An 11,866-nucleotide genomic window follows, 5' to 3' on the forward strand; every position below is an offset into this window, starting at 1 on the left:
AAAAAAAAAAAAAGTATATTCAGGAACATTGCAGTAAACCCACTTCCAGTGTCTAACCATTTGGGTCATCACACATATGGAAATAATAATGTTCTATCTAATACTAGCACATGAAACTCAAGTGACAAGTTCTAACTCACAGCCAATACCATAGAGGATGATGGTAAATATTAATAAAGAAATTTGGACTTCAGGTATATGTTTAACCTCCTGGCCTTTCCCCATATCAATGCTTATCCAGGGTTATTAGCTGTGCCTTCTGAGCAGTCCTGGAGGAAGAGGTTTAGCTTCATTGACCAGTTTAAAACTTGACAATTGCTACCAACCTTCCTGTGTAGATTGATAACTCATGGTCAACTTGCAAAACCCAGATGAACTGAATCAGCCTGGCGCTTGGCATGGGGAACCCACCTGAGGATGGTTGACAATGACATAGAAAGAACTGGAGAGGAAGAAGTGAAGCTGTTGGGAGCTGTTTGTTCTCCTGGAGGAGCTCATCATGCTGCCCTTCCCCTCTGAACTCAGCTGTTCTTAACATTTGAGGAGAGTGGTACCTCAATGTTCCTGAGAAAGTTCACTCTAGGAGAACTCTGGTCCTCACTTTGCACGTCACTTCCTGGGAGCAGAGGGGAACATGGTGGACTGTGGAGGGTCCTGGAGAAGTATGTGATGCTTTCCTGACATAGACTGAGTTGCTAAGGATAGCTGTAGTACTTCTCAGGGGAGCTCTGATCCTTAATATGAGTGTCACCTTCAGGCGCTAATATAGATCATTCTGCCTACTGCCACAGATCCTTATCAACTTCCACCACTGACCCTTGAAATTTCTCAGCACAAATTCATGAAACAGATTCGTGTGATGCACAGTCGTGGCCTTTGGATCTTCAGCTGGACTCAAGCAGAACATTGCCATGGGATCTCAGACCTGAGCTGGTTTCTTTTGGTCTTTAATGTGGACAGTTTCTGAGCTGTCTTGTAGATGACTCTTTGGTTGACTATGAAAGAATGATTGAGTAAATTGTGTGTCATATATTGTATTATTGTCCTTGCAAACACAAACTGTAATGTTTCCTTTTGGTGTCCTTCTTGGACATCAGTGAACCGCACCTCTTCAGTGCCATGCAGGACCAGAACACTGTGCCCTGGCTGCTGCATATGCCTGAGAGATGCTTTGTTTGCAAAAGTAGATACCTTCTGGGCCTGTGGGGCATCAAAAACATAGGGTTAGTACCCATTTTTATACCTCAGCGATATCTACAACCATGGCCTGAAACTTAGTGAGTCATTCTCTCACTAACTACAGGTAACCATGCTTTTTCTCCAGAATAGCTCAAGTCTGATGAGAATTTATGACTTCTAGTCTTTGGCAAAACTTAATGTTGTGATTTCTCACTTTGTGGAGAGCTGCACTTTCTGTTATCTTCAGGCAAGGTGGCCATCCAGCAGCTGCTCCATCTACTTTCTCTGATAAGCATGCATGTGGGCAGGGTTCCTGTTCCAACCTTTGGATCAAACCTCTGAAGCACTTCTCCCTTTTCTGTTGTCTAGAAAAAGAAAATACTTAAGTCATGTACTGTCTGTCCTGGAGCCTAAGTGAGGGCAGGCATAATTTTCCTAAAGGTATTGTCATCATGTTTCTCCAACCTAGGGGCAGAAACTCAGGGCCCTTTTTGCCTCACATAAAGGCCTTACCATTAGTCCAAAGTAGGTATCTATAGCCTATAAAAGCCTGCTTGTCCCAGAAATGAGCAGATAAGATCAAAAGTCATTGTTAGGGTGTGGGAACTATCAGAAAAGTCTTCAGGATCCTCAGAGAATCTACCTTTTGTGGTCAGTGGTTTGCAAGACAATAGACTTAATAAGGTCACTTAAATTTATAAGATTATCATACAATATTTATCCACAAAATCAAATGTAGAAGGGTAAAACATCTGCAGCATGGTAGAAATCTAAATCATCCAGCCAAGGGCCTAAAGTCCATGGCAGTGTCCCCCATGAGTCCAGCCAAAGGCCTGAGGCCTGCAGTACTGTCCTCTTCAAGTTCATATTGAGGGACTGAGGAATCCACCATGAAGACAGAATGGCCTGGCCTGGAAAGCCCAAGGGCTAATGCTAAACGCTAGAGAATCTGTGCCAAAAGGCTGAAACATCAGTGTCAGAAGGCTATACTGGAGCCAGGAAGTGACCTTTAGGTGAAAGTGAAGACTGAGACTCCTCAAGACAGCAGCCATCTCCAGTGACAGCGATGATCTCAGCTCTTCCAGCAACAAGAACAGTTGACTTCACATCAGAAACTCCAGCTGAGAAAGCTTTCTCTTGGGAAATTGCCTCTGTGAAGTCTTCCCCTCTTGGTTTCCTCTATGCATTTCTGACAGTAATCTTCAGGTGGATCTCCCAAGCCTAGAGTCATGTGGACTCAGTTTGGCTGGACACTCCCATTCAAGATCACTTTTTACTAATCCTTCCCATTTTTTCCCTGCACTGCTAAATGTCCATAACCAAGTAGGGAAGACATTCAGACTACACATCTGTTCTGCCTCTTCTCAAAGGAGCAGGGCAGCATTGGGCTTAGAGGTGGGCTTCCCTAAGACTAAGATCCTATGGTAAGTAGACCCAGACCAAATGTGATGTGGACTCAGTAAATAGCCTTTAGCTCCTGAGGGTACAGACAGAGCAGATGGCCAAGAAGGACATCTCTGGGAAGGAGCAGCTGACAGGGGAAGTCCTCTACTGCCTCAGCTTTGAGTGGTGATGTCTTCTGGGTATGTGCCTTGTTCAAATTAAATATGGACAAAGACCAGAATGGATTAGAAATTAGTGGAGCCTTTATTATCCTGTCTGGTGCCTGGACACGACCTCCATGCAAGAAGCGCCAACCAGCAGCAAAACAAAATTAGGCCCAGTCTTTTATAGTAAGTAAACCACATTTTCTTGACACTGTTGCAAACTGTTTAAGACTAAGAGGTGTTTCACATATCAGTGATAAGTGCAACTGACCTTGTGTAAGTTCTGTTGAGCAAGATGTTTTTACAAGGTACATCTTAAACTTACTATGTTTACAAAAAATGGTCAGGGAAGGTGTTTACTTTAGCTAGCTGCCTTGACAAGAACCTGTCACTCATTCCTAAACAGCCTTGAAGAGAGATGTGGTTAGCACGAGAACACATATTCCTCAGAGTAGATAACAGGAAGAACAAGGTTCCTTCTACTAGTTTTCCAATTATAAAATTCAGTTAACCTGTTACATTCCCCCACTGGTTTTACCTGGGATTCAAATCATTTTTTCCTCAGTTACTTCTAAGGGCTGGTATTGAGTTCTAAGTACCATTAACTTGACGGCCTGGATTCTTTGTTGTTACTTAGTTAAACAGCTTATGATACAGGGCCTGATAGTTGGGGCTAAGAGAAATAGGAGAATTAAGGCAGATATCAGGTCATTTATCCAAGGTGACATCAAGAATAGTCCCCAACATTTCTTTTGATGAATCTCAAGAGCAAATTTCTTCAGTAATATGGGCTATAAAAGCTAGACTGTTGTCAAGCCCCAGAGTAATGGGCAAGCCAAGTCGGGAAACTATCTCTGTAAGGAGCTTTGGTAACTACAGTGCCTGATTCAGTCTGGATGGCAGAAGCCTCAGGCCACTCTGTAAAAGTGTCTAAAATACCAGTAGATATTTGTCGTTGCTTCTCCTAGGAGTCATTTCTCTAAAATCAATCTCCCAGGGTTCTCCAGGAGATGTACCTCACATCCTGTGTCTCATTTTGGAGGAGGTCTTGCACAGGTTGATTTGGGCGCATTGGAGACATTTCTGGCTGACTTCCTTCAGCAGCCAATCAAGCCTTGGGATGAAATAAGATCTCCATAACAATTCTGACAATTTTGTTCCTCCTAAATGGGTATCCCAATGGGTCTACTGAGCTGGTTCCCAGCCTAGTGTCTCCAGGAGGAGAACTCTTGAATTGGGCAGTGTCAGCCAGCCCTCTGAAGTTTGTATGGTCTTTAAACTCTTGGCCAGCATGAGATCAGAGTCTGAGTAGGTGGGTTTTTCCAGAACTTGAGGTGGAAAGACAGGCAGTATCTCTAGAGACCCCATTGGTTTTCATTTTACCTCTTGAGCTGTAATATCAGCCTGGGAGTTTTCCCTGGGAAATTGGAGAGTTTTCTTTCACCTGAGTTGTTCAGACCATTGATGTCTGCATTGTCTGGGGGAAGGCAGGGTTAGTGGTACTTTGGCTACACACTTTTTCACTCATGGAGGTTGAATCCAAAGTTTAACACAAGTGGGTGTGCAGTCAGGATGACATCATATAGCCCCTCCCATCTGGGCTGGAGGGGCTCTTCCCTCCTGCTTTTAATTAAAAGCAGGTTTGAGAACTTGTACAGGGCTATGAAGTGGGTGTGACATACATTCTAGTACAGTTTTCTGTGGTCACTCCAAAGTCCTTTACAAGGTCTGCAGTTGCTGTTGTTGGATAGGCTCAGAGTCCCAATCTGTCATATTCCCTCCAATACTGGCAACAAGGGTGGTGGTCTTCCAAAAAGGATTACAAAAGGAGTGGGCCTATCCTGGTATGGGGTGCAATGTGACTGAATCGGGGCCATCAGAAGCATAGATACCCAGTTTGCATCTGTCTCTTGGCATAGTTTGGGTAGAGTGTTCTTCAGGGTGCAGTTTTGCCATTATTCTTGACCCAAGCTTTAGGGTCAGTAGGCAGTATCTAGCTTCCATTTAAGGCCCAAAACACTGGGAAGACTCTGGGCTACTATACCCATGAAAGCAGGCCCATTATCTGAGCCAACCATAATGGGGATCCCATACTGGAGGATGATTAGTTCCATCAGTGCTTTTACCACCTCACTGGAGGTCTCAGTTCTGGTGGGATGGGACTCTACACATCTTAAGAAGGTACAAGTAAGCACCAACAAATACTTTTGTTTCCAACCATCAAATTGACCTCAGTAAAGTCCACTTCAACATCCTCAAAACGGAAGGTTACCTGTTGGCAGAAGCCTGATTTACACTGTGGATGAGAAACTAGATTACTGTTAGCACAAGTCACACATTTGCTGGCCATTGAGGTGTGCGAGGTCCAAAGCCTGGAGATATAGAAATAGTGGCTGAACAGTTTACTCATAGCTGTCTTACCCAGATGGGTCTTGTAGTTCCAGAATCATGAGATGTCCCATGTGTTCAGACAAAAACTACTCTTCTCCTGAGAAGATTTGCCACACATTTCTTTCTGATGCCCCTTCTACCTTGGCCCACAATAACTCAATCTCAAAATATTTGGGTGGCTGAGGAGTGGTACTACCAAAACATGTGTTTCTGGCAGTGAGCACCCCCTGCATCTTTGATCACTTTCCTCTGTGGCCTAATAATCTCCTTGGTAAGAAAATTTGGGACACAACTGAGTTACATTGTGTTGCAGTATAGGATCTCTGATGTTCTGAGTCTACACTGACTTTGAAAGGCTAGGGCTAAAATGTAGGCTGTCCCTGCAGCCCCTCATTTTCCCTAATTTGTGGTCTGCAAACTTAGATTATTAACACTCCAGAAGAGAAGCTTATTATTATTACCCTACAACATAAGCAGTTGAGCTTAACCTCACTAGCTGTCTGAATATCAAACATCTTAGGCATAACATGGAACAGGTATTTTCCATCAAGTATTGATCTGTTAAACTTTAAATCCCTCCAGAATATGAAGGAAAAAAATTTTTAATGAAAAAAATTTATGAAATAGGAATAAACAGTTACATATTTTCACACAGAAATTTAGAAATCTAACCATGTACAAACTTGTAGCAAGGCAGTCCTGTGACTTTTTTTTATTGTGTCTCGTTTTCATTTATTACCTTTTTTTAAACAAACATTTACTTGAGAGACCATATGGCAGTAACTGGTGTGTAATGAAAAGCAGTACATATTTACACAACCAGAATGACAGGCATTCCAAGCATGAACCTACCATTACATATTGCTATCTTCAGTACAGTTGCTTAGTTCACAGGAAGCAGTAAATATAGTTAGTCAGTGTCAGAATCCTACCAATTAACTTCTAGTTTCAAAAACATGCTGAAGACTCTCAGGATCCTTGCCTTACCCATCTTACACATATAAATATATGACTTTACCCCTGTTATGTTTCCTAGCTTTTCTCATTGCCTCTCTTTGTTGTATAATCCTCAAGTTTTCACTTACCTTTTAATTGAACATACCTTTCTATTTTTATTTCTTCTTTTGAGTTCTTACACTATGGAGACTATACAACATTTACACTTGTATTCTGCTTTATTTATCATATGAATATATCTTCAAGTCGCATCCATTTCAATATAAAGGCTTCAACTTTATCATTCTTTATAGCTAATACTCCATTGTATAAAAGTACTGCATCATTTTCATCCATTCCTCAGGTGACAGGCCTCTTGGTTGTTTCCAAGATTTAGCTATTACAAATTGAGCTGCCATAAACCTAAGTACACATATATCACTAGGTTATGACATTTCCAGTTCCTCTGGGTAAATTCTCAGTATTGAGATAGCTGGTTTGAATGGAATTTCTAGTCCTAGTTTTTAAGGAGTCTCCATACGATTTGCATAATGGTTGCATCAGTCTACATTCCCACCAACAGTGGAGAAGTGTTCCTTTTTCCCTACAGCCTCTCCAACATTTGTTGTTCACTGAATTCTTTATGATAGCCATTCTTTCTGGGGTGTGATGGTATTTCAGTGTTATTTTAATTTGCATTTCATGGATGGCTAGTCATGTGTAGCATTTTTGCATATATTTATTCGCTTCTTTAATTTCATCCTCTGAGAAGTGTGTGTTCATCTTGAATGCCCATTCTGGATTGTGTCTTTAAATTTTGGGGTGCTAATGTTTTTAGTTCTTTATAAATTGAAGGGAGAACACCTTTCTCTGAGTGCTTACTAGTCAAAATATTTTCCAAAGTTGTGGGTTATCTTTTCATTTTGTTGGTAATTGCTTTTGACTTGCAAAAACTTCTCAATAAATGTTGGTCCCAGTTGTTAATTCTTTCAAGTATTACTTGTGCGATTTGATTTTTTTTTTGTGATTTGATTTTTGTTCATGAACTCTTTGCCTACCCATTATGTGTTCAAGTGTTCTTTCTACTTTCTCTTCCAGAAGATTTAGTGTTTCTGTTTTAATGTTTAGCTCTTGAATCCATTCTGACTTTAACTTAGTGCATGGTGATAGATCTGGGTCAAGTTTTAGTTTTCAACATGTAGAGAGCCAGTTTTTCCAGCACCATTTGTTAAAGAGGCTATCTTTCTTCCAGTAGGCATGTTTGGCCCCTTTGTCAAAGATAAGGTGGCTGAGTGTGTTTGTAGAGGCTTCAGCATCTTCTAATCTATTCCATTGATCCTCAGGTCTATTTTGTTGCCAGTACCATGCTAATTTTATCACAGTAACCTTGTAGTATAATTTCAAGTCAGGAATTTAATGCCTCCTGCCTTGGCTTTGTTACTCTAGGTCTTTTCTGCTGCCAAATAAATTTTAGGAATGATTTCCTAAATGAGGTATGTTAGAGGTAGTTTGATAGGATTGTATTAAATCTGCACAGCAATTTTGGGAGTATGGCCACCTTCACAATGTTGGTTCCTTCTATCCAGGAGCATAGAATATCTTTCCATTTTCTGAGATCCTCTACAATCTCTTTTTCAGAGTAGTGTAATTTTCATTGAAAAGAGCTTTGACTTTTTTAGTTAGATTAATGCCAAGGTATATCATTTTTCTTGGTGCTATTGTAAAAGGTATTGTTTGTCTAATTTCCCTCTCAGTGTGTTTATAATCTGTGCAGAGGAATGCTATTGACTTTTGGGTATTGACTTTGTATCCTGCTATGCTATTGAATTTGTCTATCAATTATAGTAGCTTCTCTGAGCACTGGCAGCACCTGGAGACATAACAGTGCTGGTCTCAGGCTTGGAGAAGTTCCGAGGTGGCTGGGGCACCGGCGACGACGGTGGCTTTGACAGCAGGAATGGGCCGGGGTTTGTCACTCACCATGCCAACAGTGGAGGAGCTCTACCACAACTACAGTATCCTCGCTGATATCATGGAGCAAGTGAGCCAGCATGAAGATGCCTATCAAGTGAGACTGGATGGTATGAAAGGTGGCACCAAGGAAAAACGATTAGCAGCTCAATTTATTCCTAAGTTTTTCAAGCATTTTCCTGAATTGGCAGATTCTGCTATCAATGCACAGTTAGACCTCTGTGAAGATGAAGATGTATCAATTCGACTCCAAGCTATTAAAGAGCTGCCTCAGTTTGCCACTGGGGAAAATCTTCCCCGAGTGGCAGATATACTAACCCAACTTTTGCAGACAGATGACTCTGTGGAATTTAACTTAGTGAACAATGCCCTAAGTATATTTAAGATGAATGCAAAAGGAATGCTAGGCGGCTTGTTTAGCCAGATACTTCAAGGAGAGGATATTGTTAGAGAACACGCAATTAAATTCCTGTCTACAAAATTGAAGACTTTACCCGATGAAGTCTTAACAAAGGAAGTAGAAGAACTTATACTAACTGAATCCAAAAAAGTCCTAGAAGATGTGATGGGTGAAGAATTTGTTCTGTTCATAAAGATCTTGTCTGGGCTAAAGAGCTTACAGACAGTGAGTGGGAGGCAGCAGCTAGTGGAGCTGTTGGCCAAGCAGGCCGACCTAGAGCAGACCTTCAGTCCGTCAGACCCCGACTGCATGGACAGGCTCCTCCAGTGCACTTGGTGGTGAGTGCCTCTCTTCTCTAAAAATGTCCATTCCACAAGGTTTGTGACTTATTTCTGTGAGCAGGTTCTCCCTAACCTCGGTACATTAACTACCCCAGTGGAGGGTCTTGATATACAATTGGAGGTGTTAAAATTGTTGGCAGAAATGAATTCATTTTGTGGTGACATGGAGAAGCTAGAAACAAATTTAAGGAAACTATTTGATAAGTTATTGGAGTACATACCTCTCCCACCAGAAGAAGCAGAAAATGGAGAGAATGCTGGTAATGAAGAACCTAAGCTGCAGTTCAGCTATGTGGAATGTTTGTTGTACAGTTTTCATCAGTTGGGCTGAAAATTCCCAGATTTCTTAACAGCCATACTGAATGCAGAAAAGCTCAAAGATTTCAAAATCAGGCTTCAATACTTTGCCCGGGGCTTGCAGGTTTATATCTGACAATTTCACTTGGCTCTCCAGGGTAAAACAGGTGAAGCCTTAAAAACAGAAGAGAACAAGATTAAAGTTGTTCGCATTGAAAATAACAAACAATATCAATGTTTTAATCAAGGATCTCTTCCACATCCCTCCATCTTACAAGAGTTCAGTAACATTATCTTGGAAACCTATACAGAAAGTTGAGATCGGGCAAAAGAGAGCCAATGAAGATGCAACTTCAGGTTCACCATCCAAGAAATCTCCAGCAGGACCAAAAAGGGATGCCAGGTAGATTTATAATCCTCCCAGTGGGAAATACAACAGCAATTTGGGCAACTTTAATTATGAGAGGAGCCTTCAGGGGAAGTAGAGATGGCCGAGGTTGGGGAGCCCGAGGAAATCGCAGTCGAGGAAGACTCTACTGAATAAGACATCACATTCTCCAAGCATCATCACACGCTTAATAAACATAAATTCTACTACTCATTGGATTGCCGGGGATATCCCTTTCAAGGATTGCTGCCTTCAGTTAAAAACTTAATGTTCTTTATATCTTTGTATGTATAATCTACTTTTGTAATAGACCATGGTGTGTCCAAGGTAAAACCACAGTATTTTTGGATGCTGTGTCTCAGTCTCGGTTTTGCAATATCATCATATCGTTTACTTTTAAAACATCTTAATAATTTGTTATTGAGATAGTTGGAGTCTAAAAATGTAATAAAAGTCAGTCTGGTTCTGATAATCTGGTAAAGATCATCAGTTTTAAGAGGCAACTGATTTTCTTCCATCTTTTTAACCTAATATATGAAGAAGAGTAATAATCTCAACATTTTATTATTCTTGTTATTTTAGTAAAGCTGCTGAGCAGCAGTGCAGCATTCCCTCTTTGGGAAATGCTGGCTTTCTTAAAAGTAAAAGTGACAGTACATTTTTAGGAGAAAGCAAGTTACTTTGCACTGCTTCTTTTCATCTTCTCCATATGTTGGGATACACCTTTTAAATATGGGATCTTGCTATTTGAATAGACGTGTGTGTATAATAAGCATGTACCTGTATGTATGTGTGTATACATATATATGTATGTGCATGCTGTGAAAGGATTACACAACAAATCAATATTTTAAATTCCATGGATGAGTAGTCTTTGACATGGTGATTGTCCTTTGGAGGCTGAGTCCATTACTGACTTTTCTAGATTTTTGCTCCCCATAGAGAGGAATTTTGAGTCAGTTGCACTTATGTAATTATTGTTATTTAAAACTAAAACAGCAGCTGTATTTTCAAAGATAAATCTGGGAATCCCTGTTAGTGAAATACAGCCAAATCTGATGTATATATAGGTTGTTACAGGATGAGATAGTATAATTTAGGATTAAATGATGTAATAACCAGGGCTACCCAGGAAAAGTGACTTGATAGCATAGTACGAGTAAGAGAGGCTCTCCATTTGCTTCTGCCACTTTCAAGACTTTTAACTTCTCAGGTTATTAACCAAATTATTGTATAAATTAGTAAATAGAATCCTTAGATTAAAACAACAGATGGGAGATTTGTGGAGTGTGTCTAATGTCACAGACCCATTGCTCTGCATTTGATTATTTCATCTATTTTTGTTCCATAGTTAACCTTCTCTCCCCAAATTTGCTATTAAAATCAGATGCCCAAATTACATTTCTAGTAGTCAGATGTATTTTTTGAGGAATAGTTTGTGATTTCAACGCAGGTGTCTTCATTACCATTACTTATACACTGGGAATAAGCAAAGCCCTTTTGTTAGAATTAATGACACATCTATATGGACAGTATAATGTCCCTAATGTCACAGACCCATTGCTAAAGGCTGTAATGATACATGTAAGCTTAAGAAATTGGTCGGCTTGACTCTGGAGTGATGGCAATAATCTCTGTGAACATTCCAGAAGGCTGAGCTGCTCTTTGCTCCCTTGTAACCCAAGAGACTAGGAATGTGGTGTTACCATTTGCAGACTTCTAGCTGGTCTGGCCCATAGAGACAGATCAGCCATGCCCTAAAGCCATTTCAGAAACTAAATTGGGGCCCCAGCTGTATAAATTTGAACATGAAGTGTAATGTTTTCCTCTCTTTTAAGCATATTTGTAAATTTAAAGCTGAACAAAAGTGACTTGTCTCAAGTTTGATACTGATTTGACACTGTACCCTTAACACTCTTCATTCCCCTTCCCTTTCTAAGGCAATAGCGGGGGGGGGGCGTGTTGCTTCAAAAATGAAAATGAAAAACTTCACACCATGGATTTTTCTTTTACAAGACACCTGTTTACCACTTTGTTTAAATGTAAATGTTCCCTTATGCTTTTGAAATAAATTTCCTTTTGTTAAAAAAAATTATAGTAGCTTCTTGGTGGAGTTTTTTGGGTCTTCCAAGTAATGTATCATATCATTGGCAAATAGTGATAATTCAACTTCTTTACCTATTGTTGTTCCTTTTATTTCTCTCTCTTGTCTAGCTAATGATTCCAGAACTATAATGAATAAGAGTGGTGAAAGATAACATCCTTCTCTTGTACCAGATCTGAGAGTAAAAGAATTCAGTTTTTCCCCATTTAGAATTATGTTAGCCATCAGGTTGTCATATTTGGCTTTTATCAGATTGAAGGAGAGGCCATCTGTTCCAATTTTTTGTAGGACTTTGAACATGAATGAGTGTTG

The 11,866-nt window shown here is 40.3% G+C and overlaps 1 pseudogene across 1 annotated transcript; it reads left to right on the forward strand.

The window, feature by feature from the left end:
- The first annotated feature begins 8,034 nt into the window (after positions 1 to 8,034).
- Positions 8,035 to 9,647, forward strand: LOC101564294 (annotated as a pseudogene). Its single transcript, XR_192489.3, has one exon. The product of XR_192489.3 is annotated as an apoptosis inhibitor 5 pseudogene (transcript).
- The last annotated feature ends 2,219 nt before the right edge of the window (positions 9,648 to 11,866 follow it).

Source organism: Octodon degus, unplaced genomic scaffold (genome assembly GCF_000260255.1).
Source record: "Octodon degus isolate 3935 unplaced genomic scaffold, OctDeg1.0 scaffold00037, whole genome shotgun sequence".
Lineage (NCBI taxonomy): Eukaryota > Metazoa > Chordata > Mammalia > Rodentia > Octodontidae > Octodon > Octodon degus.